The sequence below is a fragment of the Bidens hawaiensis genome, unplaced genomic scaffold (genome assembly GCF_021521415.1).
Source record: "Bidens hawaiensis isolate Kalapana, Puna unplaced genomic scaffold, B.hawaiensis_p1.1 tig00007248_1, whole genome shotgun sequence".
NCBI classification, from domain to species: Eukaryota; Viridiplantae; Streptophyta; class Magnoliopsida; order Asterales; family Asteraceae; genus Bidens; species Bidens hawaiensis.
The window spans coordinates 526,038-538,161 of NW_027491500.1; positions in this window are offsets into that span (position 1 = coordinate 526,038).

Here is a 12,124-nt window from a genome sequence, read left to right on the forward strand (position 1 = left end):
CCGAAACCCGACGGGTAATTACCCGATTAAAACCCGACGGGTTTGGGACGGACTTTTATAACCGGGTATGGGTTTGGGAATATCTAAACCCGACCCAATCCCGACCCATTGCCATCCCTAAAAAGTGTGGAAAATAATTAATAAAGTTGGGGTTTTAAACTCTAGGTGACTTCTAGTAAATGTAAAACTAGGACCATTTTTTTTTTTTTTACATTTATTCATTTGAAAAATGTCCCTCTTTCACACGTCTAAACAACTCTTGAAATTGTTTCCGGATGTTATGATTTATGTATAATTTACTTTTTATTATTACATGCTAAGAAAATGAAAAAAAAAACAAAATAAACAATGATAAAACTGTGGCTTCTATTCTAAAGTTACAATCATAAATAAATATGAGATTTATGTTATGTATTTAGTTTTTAAATTTAAAAGAAATATTTATACGTAAGACTATATATTATACATATATGTTTGTGCGTATGTGAAGAGGTTCGTTAGAGAAGACTAATTAACTTAACGCAAGAACAAAAGTAAAAAGTTTAAACTATTTGATTATTCTATCAATGCTTAATATTTTACTTCTCACATATACATGTTTATGTTATACACATAAAATAAACATTAAACTAATATGTTCATATGGGGCATCATACTCCTTATAAACCCATTGAGAAGAGTCCTCGTAAAAGTCTACATGAGGAAGGGATGGGCCTTCAAATCTCAATGGTGAGGGTTATGGGTTACCTAAGGAGAGTGGGCTAGCTCTAACTGGAATGGGCCAAAGCCCACCAGGCCGAGCACAATATAGGGATACGCTCAACGAGCTTTGTGTCACGGGTCAATCTTCGATAAGGGTCTGCTGATTTCGTCCCGTCTTGGACTCATTAGACGCGCGGCAACAGCTCGCGGCGAGCGATGTGTTGTCACACAAGCACAGCTAGGCATGTACGCGTCTCTTTCCTGCTGAGGTTGTGCCCGATGTCTAGGACTAGCCAACAAACCCAAGCGTTTAAACACAAACAAGCCATTCGATCTTTAAATATTCGGTAAGTTTTTCACAAAAAAATATAAAAAATAATTAAAAACATATATAAATTAATAAATAATAAACGAGCCGAGTCTGAGCTTGAAAAAACAACTCACAAGCCGAGCTAGCTCTAACTTTAGAAAAAGAGCTTGAAATGAGCTGAGCTCGAGCGCTCGTAAGTCAATACGAGCCAAGCTCGAGCCTAGTTGAGCTCGGGCTTAGCTTGGCTCGTTTACACCCCTGTAATGTTGACTCGGTCTTGCTATCGGAACCAGATGAAGGAATTTGGAACTTGGGCCAACCTTACATATTATTTTATGTAGGATCTAATCAACTCCTCACATGTTATGTCAAAAGTGGTTTATATTAAAACTTAAAAAGAGGTAACTTTTAACTTTTGGATGTTTATTTTTGGTCTTTGGGCAACAAACATTGGTGACCACCAATTGCTTTAAAGGGGTTGATTGATGCCATCAAGCATAGTTTTAAGTGGAGCATTGTCTTGTGGATAATAGAGCAAGTGGGATTTGTGATGGTGTGTGATAAAGTTGAAAGATTTGGTCCTCTTATGTTGGAATGGACGTGTTAAGTCTTCCAACAGATTGCTTTGCCGGGATATGATACGGGTCGCAAAATGGGTGGGGTGGGTAACGGATCAGAATGATTGATTTTATTATTCTTTTATTTTAGAGTGTTTATAAAGAAATAATGTGTTACATATGATTTCAATAATGTTATATGAACTTTCTCGATATTTAGAAGGGTCCTTGCATTTCTTGCATTTGGATGAACTTCAACCTCTTTTTGGGCAATTTAGAGGTGTGCATGAGTCGGTTTTGAATTCAAACCAAACCCTAAATTGCGGCCTTTTGGTTTTAGAAAACCATTCATTTTTGTTTTCAAAATTCATCATGGGTTCAGTTTGATTATGAATTGGTTGTCATTCTTACATTTGTGCTTTAAATGTTTAGGCCCTAAAAAATGGCAGAAAGTATTACATTTGGGTCTGAAATATTTATTAATGAATTTAATTTGGTCTACAACTTTTGGCTCAAACAATGAATTTGGGCCATAAATCTAATAAACACTATAAACAAGCTTGGTGTATCTCGGTCCGGTTTTTGTGCCGACCAGCTTGGTGTGGATTGGTTTCTGAACGAGACATAACTTACCGTAATTATCAGTTTTTAAAGAAAAAAAATCAATCATCCGTTATTAGTTTGGTTCAATTATTTCAGCTTGTTTTGTCGGTTATTTTGGTTTCGGTTTGATGATTAATTGTTTTTTACTCACTCTTAGTGGATCCAATAGGCCACTATGTTGGACAAGTTGCCTAGTAAAAAGGGTAGTCACTAGTCAGAGTTCAATCAAAACTCAAAAGATGGACTCGATTGAGTGACATTGAAGCCCATCTTCAAAGACATGATCCCTGAGGATTGGCCCTTGATTTTCTCAACCATCACTTCAAAAAGGCCTTTGTGCACTAAAATCTCATAAAGTTGATTACATGCGGACCTCTATATTAATAGGAACTTGGTAACAAAACCTGTCACGTTAACTCGATTGATATCAGTTAGGTTCGTAAAGCTAAAGACAATAAACCACATAAATTAACGCACATAATAGTATATGATAGTACTGACACTCGTATAGTTTATGATAAAAAAACATATTTAAAATGACATATAGTCGGTTGGTAAAACTCGCACGGTAGGGGTGCTAATTGACACAAATTCAGTCTGTAGTGGGTTACAGTACAAAAATTAACCAAAAAAATAAATTCGTCGACCAAATACAGCAAATTAGCATATTTAAAAAAAACAAAACAAAACCCGTCGCACAATATAATACCGAAACAAAACCATGCTTGCAGCACCACACATGGTTTTTATCATATACTGTTATAACTTAGAAGTATAGAGGTGTCACTGCCAGATAAAAAGAATCAGTTCCTTGGTGAGGAGCAAGTATAACCCCACAAGACAAGCTTTTAGGGTGAAGGGGTTTACTAGACCATGATTTCAGTTTTCATGCTACCCATGGCCCTAAGCCCAAATTTGCATGATATTTAATGTTATCATTCCTTTATGTATACATTTATTTATACTTCTTTGTCACTTTATTATTCTTTATTTGATTAGATGTATCATATATGCCTAATAAAGATTGGTGGTGGCTTAACAATGTATTGGACAAAGGCATGTACTTGATATAAAGTAATTTGTTGGTGAGATGGAGCAAACTTAACTTTCCAAGTGATGAGAATGCAATGGATTGTTTAGCCTTTTGGCCAACTCAAAAAGGATGGGTACATCATGATGGTAGCAACAAGTCTTCTTTGTTGTGTAATTGGACTTATAAATTACTTTTTACAAACTTTTTCATAATAAATGTTACGCCCTACTTGAGGTGCGCGCATATTATGTATATATGTGTAAACCCTCGGGTGGGCAAAAGTGAAATTGCACTAATTTTGACGTTATTTTACTAATCTCGTGAAAATAACGTTAAAAGTGGCGGAAGGTTAATCAGGCATCATGTGGTGGCGTTGATAGCCGAAAGACGATGGTACATGCACCAATCAGCCGGTATCCCGATGATTGAGTGCTATGTGCTTTATGTCCAAGGCTTGATGCAAAACTACTATCGAGCCGGGGGTCTCACCGGAAGCAGCCTCTCTATCCTTATGGGGTAGAGGTAAGGTTGTCTACATCTTACCCTCCTCAGACCCTAACATAGCTTTGCTATTGGTGGGATATACTGAGTACGATGATGATGATGATGATGATGATGATTTCATAATAAATGTAACCATAATTCCCCAACAAACAAAAGGATGAAAATATTGTTATATTCATACATTTATATGTCGGATTTAGGAAATTTTGTTGCTAGGGCTGAATATAGGCATAGTGAAACAGATTACGTAAAATCATTACATTAAATTGTAGGGAAAAAAATTGGAGGTGTAAATTACAAAAGTCGATAGTATATTATTAGAAAAACTAATTTTTTTATTGGTGAAAAGTCGATAGTATGGATTTCTCTCTATATTTCATAATATTTGACAAACCTAAATGAGTTTGATTTAATATTTAGTAGCACTTGATAGTTTAACATTTGCTATATAAGTCTTGTCCAGAAACATTATGTTATAAATATTCACATTTATATGAAACTTCGAGAATAATAACTTGTTATAACAAAAAATCTAGGTTTATTTTACAATTTAGGATGGAGCCGGTGATAATGGTACTATCCAATTTAATGTAAATTTAATGTCTTTCATTACTGTGATTATTTTACTACCCACTTTAATAAGTTCATTGTCCTTATTTATACTTAGTTAATGATATAGATTATTTATGCAAAGTTAGTTTGAGTATCTATTTTTTTTTTCTTTTTTGTCTTTCTCACTTATAAGACATAGGTCATTCAATTATGTATTTTGTATAATATATGAACGGCTATAAAGACCCCATATGTCTACCCACCTACCAATCCGACTATGCTTGCCTTTCTATTATAATCTTACGATACTAATAAACAAAAATAATTATGTTTGATTGTCTTAATTACATTTAATTCTAGCATAAATCTTATAATATTCTTCTCCTTAATCCATATTATTAATGAGTCATGGATGAAAATAGTTTAACCCATGTGTTACCACATTTTCAATATATTTGAAGATATTTTGTGCACATTATATAATGACCATTTAGGTCACTTAACTTTAAAAGTGTTCTAATTAAGTCACTCAACTTTTATATTTTATTAAATTAAAAGTTTTAACATGTTTTTTTGTTTTTTTTTTATTTTTTGTTTCATATAGGAAATCTTTTTATCTTTTTTTTAATGTTGACATTGAGGGGCAACGTGGATTTTATTTTATATTTTTAAATTTTAATATAATTAATATTTTTTTAAATTATTTAAATTTAACAACATATATTGCAAATTCCGACTCCCACATGTTATCCTCCATTTCTTTCTTGATGCATAAAATAAATCGATGACACTCGATTTGAAGATTTAGTGATCCGATTTGGGATAAATATGTATCAGTGATCTAATTGGAACACTTTTGAAGTTTGTTACTATTCTATGAAATTTTCTCAAAATATAATTATGCTCAATACATACTTTAGTTTTTATTAAAGACATCAACATTTTTTAGCAATAAGGACTCGTGAATATAGTTTGAGTTATGCAGCTCACTTCATATATGTATAAAGTTTTAATTATGTTGTTTAATTTTAATTTCCAATTATATGATTATTTAATTTTGAATCTTAAATTTAATATTCTAAACATAATCATTCTAAAATAACTTTTAAATATTAAAACCATGATTAAATTATACTTAAAAAATTCGGAGTCATACAATTCATGTTTTTTGCTGAAAAATTATAAACCCAAGTTGTTCACTTTTTGGAAGCCGTCAATTCCTTCTTTGTTTTTTTTTACTTCATAAACATCTATCACATAATCAATATTTAATCCGTCTCTATGTTTTTCATATTAATGTAAATTTGAGATTCTAGCATTCTTAGTGTTTGTACCAAATATTTACTTGTTTTACCTTAAATTTTATGTCTTTATTTCAAATAATGGACTTTGTTTTATTTTATTTTTTTTCATTTGACAAATCCCATGTAATAAACGGATTCAAAAGCTAGTACAGATCATATAGTGGTTTAATTACGGGTAACCTGTCATACCACGTGCATAGCCGGCAGTTGGTAGAAAAGGAATAGTACACAGCAGACCTGGTCCCTGTCAGCCGCTGCCTACCCACCAACTACCAGCAGGGCACGTGCGTAGGCCACAGTTGGTAGAACAGGAATACTATTCAGCCGGCCACACCTCCTTGGAAACCTACCTTCGGCTATAAATACCCCAAATGGTATGATCATCTCATCTCATCATATTATCATCATATATATCTGATATCTGCTCTAGCAATCTCTTAATATACATTTATATTTAAAGAGCAATCTGGTCTGATTCTCACGCCGGAGGGTGGTCACAAGGAGGAACCCCCCCCCCCCTTCTCAGTGACAAGCTCACGGTGTCTGTTTTGCAGGTTATCAGAAGAACCATCTTTGCTGGGTCTAACCCCTCGTGGGAAACATCTATCTAACCCCCTGGTTACCCGTAATCTGCCCGGGGTCACTTAGTGTTTCTTCATTGGCGCCATCCGTGCATACAAGCTAGAACTTCATTTCAGTTTTTTCAAACTTCTGGAAAGATGGTTAAAGAAACTCCGGTAACCACAACCCCAGCTACTGGGGGGAATACCGACTACACAGTTTTTACAAACACTACCCCTGTTACCCAAGCCGGGGCAAGTGAAGTAAATTTTACGAACACTACCCCAGTTACCCAAGCTGGGGCAAGTGAAGTAAATAATCGCTCACTGGGATTCACCGATACCCAGTTAGAGAAACGAACAAGACTCCCCCGCCAAACACTCGATGAAGTTAAGGCATGGGCGGAGGCACGTCAGAAGGAATTCCAAGCTGAGTTGGACGAACGCTTGCGTTCCGTCCAACAGGCTGACGAATTCGAAGAATACTTGGACGATGACTCGGAGGAATCCGACACCGACGCGAACCCTCGCCATAGGGCAAAAGGGAAGCGTAAGGAAACGGACTCCCAACCGAGAAGGCGTTTTGGAGAAGCCTTCAAACCAAAAAACACAGGTGGAAATCCACGTGACTTCTCCAAAACATTCAGACCAACTGTGGCAAATGCGGGAACGTCCAAATTTGCAAGGGACATTGCGGAAGCAATCGCCCCAAAAAGTGCCAAACAGATGTCCAACATCGGCACTTATGATGGTATATCTGACCCAGATGATCATTTGAACATATTCATAGCGGGAGCAACCGTCAGCAATTGGACGGAACCTACGTGGTGTTACATGTTCCAAATGACGCTTGTTGGGCCAGCTAGAGCGTGGTTCGATCGTCTACCGGTCAACCACATCTACGACTGGGCAGACTTCCAACAGAAGTTTAGCCAACACTTCAGCCAACAACGAAAGTATACCGAGGAGCAATGGACAATCCTCAAATGCATTCGAGAGGAAGATGAATCTTTGCTAGACTTCATCACTCGCTTCAACTCAAAGAAGCTAAGTCTGGGTAATATCAGCGAAGATCTTGTTCGCGCTGCTTTCATCCAGGGCGCGAACGACCCAGAGCTCATCCGCACCTTAACGGGTAAAGATGGCATGCCATCCACATGGGATGCCATCATGACAGCAGCAAAACGCTTTGCGGAAACGGAGAAGCAACTGGGAGATCTCCCACAGAGCACAAACCTCTACACCCAGAAAACAAGAGAAGACAACGTCCTTACCGCCCGATTAAACAAAAAGCGGAAGCTAGGCATTTGGCAGTCAAGGGTAAACTTTGACACCTCATCCGGCTTGCAACATCGGTTAGGCGGAAGGGATAACGTACGGTCGAACCAGAACTCCAGATGGACGCCACTCACCAAAAGCGTCACCGAGATATTCGCCACTGAGGAGCTCCCATGGCCAAAAGCTCCAATAATCCGACATCGTCCCAATGCTGATCGGAGCAAATACTGTGACTTTCACAGGACAAAAGGCCACAACACTGAAGAATGCACAGACGTAAAGGACATGGTCGAAGCATTTGTCAGAGATGGGACGCTCGCGCACCTCGTGGCGCAATGAACGCTGAGCGGGCTGATGCGTGTAGAACCCCAGTTGGGGAAAACACGAATAAAATTGCAGCTTCAATGTTGGAGACTACATACTGCGCAAACAACGAGATCCCGAACCAGGTGCATATCGGCTCGATGGCACTCCCATCCCAACAACATGGAAGGGAGCTCAATTACACAGTTTGCATGTAGATCAATTCCAAATTTGTAAAGAAAAGGCCCAATAGCCACTTCTAATGGAAATGATTCTCCTTAGAACATCGACGCTGATGATTTTACATTTATACTTTATGAACTATCAACACTGATGCCGGTTTTCACCGCATACATAACTGTGAAAGTCGTTGCATGGGGAAGGCGGCAAAACCCGCATAAACCCAAAAAACGGCAAACCTTCACGCAGGTCAGTTGAAGGGGAAAAGTTCAGTCATCCCACTAAATGAAAGTGCCGGTCTATCCGCATGAATCATGATAGAGGAAACTGAACACTAACCTATTAACAACCGCGCGTCGAACGGTTAATTTATTCAACACGGATATGCCGGTTTTCACCGCATAATTACGTGGAAAGTCGTTGCGTGGGGAAGGCGGCAAAACCCGCATAAACCCAAAAAACGGCAAACCTTCACGCAGGTCAGTCATATGTAAACTTTGGTCAACTAAATGAAAGTGCCGGTTCTAACCGCACAAATCATGAGAGGAAACCGAACCTATTGACAACCGCGCGTCGAACGGTTAACTTATTCAAAACTTAGAATTTCTAACAAAAGGATGAGGAAAACCTACACGCAGGTTAGATGTAGGTAAAGTTTAGCCATCCTACTAAGTGCAAGTGACGGTCCTACCCGCACAATCACGAAAGAGGAAGCAAAACTTCAACCTATTATCTACCACGTTCAAAGGTTAACTTATCCTAAACACTTAGAAATTTTAAAAAGGATGAGGAAAACCTACACACAGGTCAGATGTAGGTAAAGTTTAGCCATCCTACTAAGTGCAAGTGACGGTCCTACCCGCACAATCACGAAAGAGGAAGCAAAACTTCAACCTATTATCTACCACGTTCAAAGGTTAACTTATTCTAAACACTTGGAAAATTGCTAATTTAAACTAAAGTATGCAAGTCATATAACGTTTACAAAGTAAGGAATCCAGTGAAAGTAGCGGTCTTACCCGCACAAAGATTTATATTTCATAATATTCATTACAAGAATGGCCGGGTAACTACCCGCCTACAAGAAAATAAATCTATACAAGCTAAATCTATCATAGCAGTGGGAAGGGATCTTCAGGATCAGGCTTCAGGGCCACTTCCACTTGGACCAGCACCATCGGTAGAGCGTGGCAGTTCAAGGAAAGCTTTAAGGATAGCTAGCCCATCATCAGCAGCAGCAACTTGGTTCACCTTCTCCACCACCGGATGCGGGAAGGCGGCATACTGATTCACTGCTTGGTCGTAAACAGCTTCAGTATCAACATTATACAAAGGGAAGTTGGAAGGCGGGATGCCTTTCTCAACGAACCCTAGACCAAGCAGGAAACCGGCCTTTTCCCCATCCTCATGAGAAGCGTTGAGGGCTGCGCTCATAGCATTTCGTCATAAGACGTATCAGCAAAGACTCGATGCACAACCTACAAGAAAATATACAAGTATCAGAACCTTTTCTATTTACAAAGAAAAGCGTAAAGACATGAAAAGCATACCTGAGACAACGCTTCTCGAAGAAGCCATTCCTTGGCAACCAGAGCCTCCTGGAGGGCAGCTTGAGCTTCGTTACGGGCGCGTTCGGCTTCACTTTTATTGAGGTTGGCAAGCAACACTTCTTTAGCCGCAGCCTCTTCGACGCCCTTTAGCTTCCGCTCAGTATGGTCAAGCACCCCCCTCTGGTCCAAGATCTCTTGGAGCTTTTTGGCGTCTTCCATCGCCAAGGCATCATGAGCCTGCTGGAGAGCCTCTAATTTGGCCTTAAGCTCCTCATTCTCCACACGCAGAGGCTCAGCAACAGCTTCAGCCTTGGTGGCCCTCTCGGTTGCGTTCCGTGCAGTTTCCTTAGCCAGCCGAAGCTGTTCATTAACAGCTTGGGCAGCCTTGGAACGGGCCTCGAGCCGGGCCTGAACTTCAACCTCGAGGGCCTTGAAGGCATTCTCCTTTTCCCCAGCCACTGCGGTAAGCCTTTGGTTCTCCTCCCGGACAGCCCGCGCCTGAGCTACTTCTTTAATGCGAGCTGCTTTTAACTTGTCGTTTTCACGACAAAGCAGCTCGACGCGCGGCTGCATCCGGGCCAGGAGAACCCGAAGCTCATTGGTTAGCCTACCCTCCTGGTAGCTAGCCATGGCTTCCCCCAACGCACCACTGGGAGCAGCGTGACGAGCCCACTCCACGCACTCCACAGGGGTGCGAAGGGTTGTTCATCGGCGGATGTTCCATCGTGGAACATACACTTCATTGGAATCCGACACTGCAAAAAACTTAAAGCAGTTAGGAAAAGATGATAAAAATATAAAAAGGGCCAAAAGAACCCTACGCACCTGTAGGGTCAATAACAGGCCGATAGCCGCCAAACCCATCACCTGAACCCAACGGAAATCCATCCAAGAGGTCAGGCAGATGGGAAGGAGGCAGAGGATGGCGATAAGCCCCAGGCATACCTGAAGGATCGGCCGTCGTGGCTGATGACGGAGGCATGGTAACAGCCGCCGCGGTCGCCGCTGCGGAATCCGCAGCAAAAGTAACCGCCGGCTCAGTGAAAGATGCGGTGAAAATGGCACTGACAGCCGGCGTGACGTCATCACAGCTGGAATAGTCGGCTTAACGGAGTGAGCAACTGAACCAGTGGAAGCAGGCGCAGGCGCAGCCGCCTGGGTCGTCGCCTCAGGTAGGCTGACCAAGCCTACCGTCATGGGCGGAGGGGTACTCCTCTGCGCTCCACCCTGGAATGCGTCAACATCCACGCCTGCACAAAGAAGATAAGTGTTAATGATATTAAGCTATGAAGTTAAAGATAAAGGAAGTTTGTACTTACGGGTTTTCTTGAGCCTAAATGTATGGACAGGCGGGGATGAACCCGATGGAGCCGGCCTCTTCATGCCGCTCACCATTGTCATCCGGGGCTCCCCGGAGGTGACAGCGCAGCCTCCGGAGCGGTGGTCTTATCACCACCGGGGTTCCCCGCCACCTCCTCGCTCTCAGCCTCTGAGTCAGACCGAGGCACTGGATCGGCAGTGGAGGCCACCTTCTCCTTCCCCTTCCCGCCGGCAGCCTTCTTCTTCCGCACCAACGGAGGACCATCTGCGGATTCCTCATCAGAACATACGATTAGAGGAATTCCAGCAGAGGTTTCAACATTGAGGGGTCGAGGGTTGAATAGCGCCTTACCTAGCCGCCTGGCGCTAAGGATCTCGTGGCCTAGTGGGTAGACCTCCACGAACCGATCCGCCGTTTGTTCTAGGATGGGCAACTCGTTCTCGTCTAGAGCGCGAGTACCCATCCGAGCGGGACCGTCAGCCTCCCGCGGGTACATGAGCGACTGCAAGTCGTTCCCCTCTGAAATAAACAGGAAAGAAGTTAGAAGAAATTCTAAATCAACAAAAAGAAACAGAGCATACCGTAAGGAACAAAGTTCGAACCGTATTCAAGGACGATTGGGATCTTTTGCGCATCCGCATCCTTCCACACCCGGCTCATCCCCAGCATCACCATCCCGGACTCCGCAAACCGGTAAACCGGAGATTGGACTCGGGATATCTTCGAAAACCATTCCGCCTCCTGGTAGTTGGAGGCGTGAAGGCTGGGAAGTGCTTGCCCATTCTTGAATTTCATGGCAAGGGGGATGGCGCGAGCGGAAATGTAGAAGAACTCCCGCTTCCACGAGCGAAGACTGCGCTCGGTTGCGCAAATCTTCAAACCCTTAATCCGGGTTATCAGAGTATACCACCCCTGGATGCACCTCCAGGAGTAGAAGGTCATCAGGCGGTCGACATAGGGCTCAATGCCCAGTATCCGGCACACCCACTCGAAGTGGCGAATCTTGGCGATCGCCATCGGATGCACCTCGGTCAGGTGCACACCGTGCCTCTCCAGGACACGGTACACAAACTTTGTCAACGGGAACCTAAGATTCCCATAGACAAAGAATGCAGCATATACCCCGATCTTGCCTCTGGGGGCATCATACACCGTCTGATGGGGTTCAGGAAACTCAGGCTCGAGAGACTCGAGCGTGAACTTCCTGACGATGTACTGATACATATCGACAGGCAGAGCACACTGGCACTCGCCAGCAGTACTCTTGTCATCGGCAAACACCCCAGCCTCCTGGGCTGTAGATTCGAGATCACGAGAAGACATCTTGCAGATGAAAGAAGAAAACGATTTCAAGAGAATGCTCGACT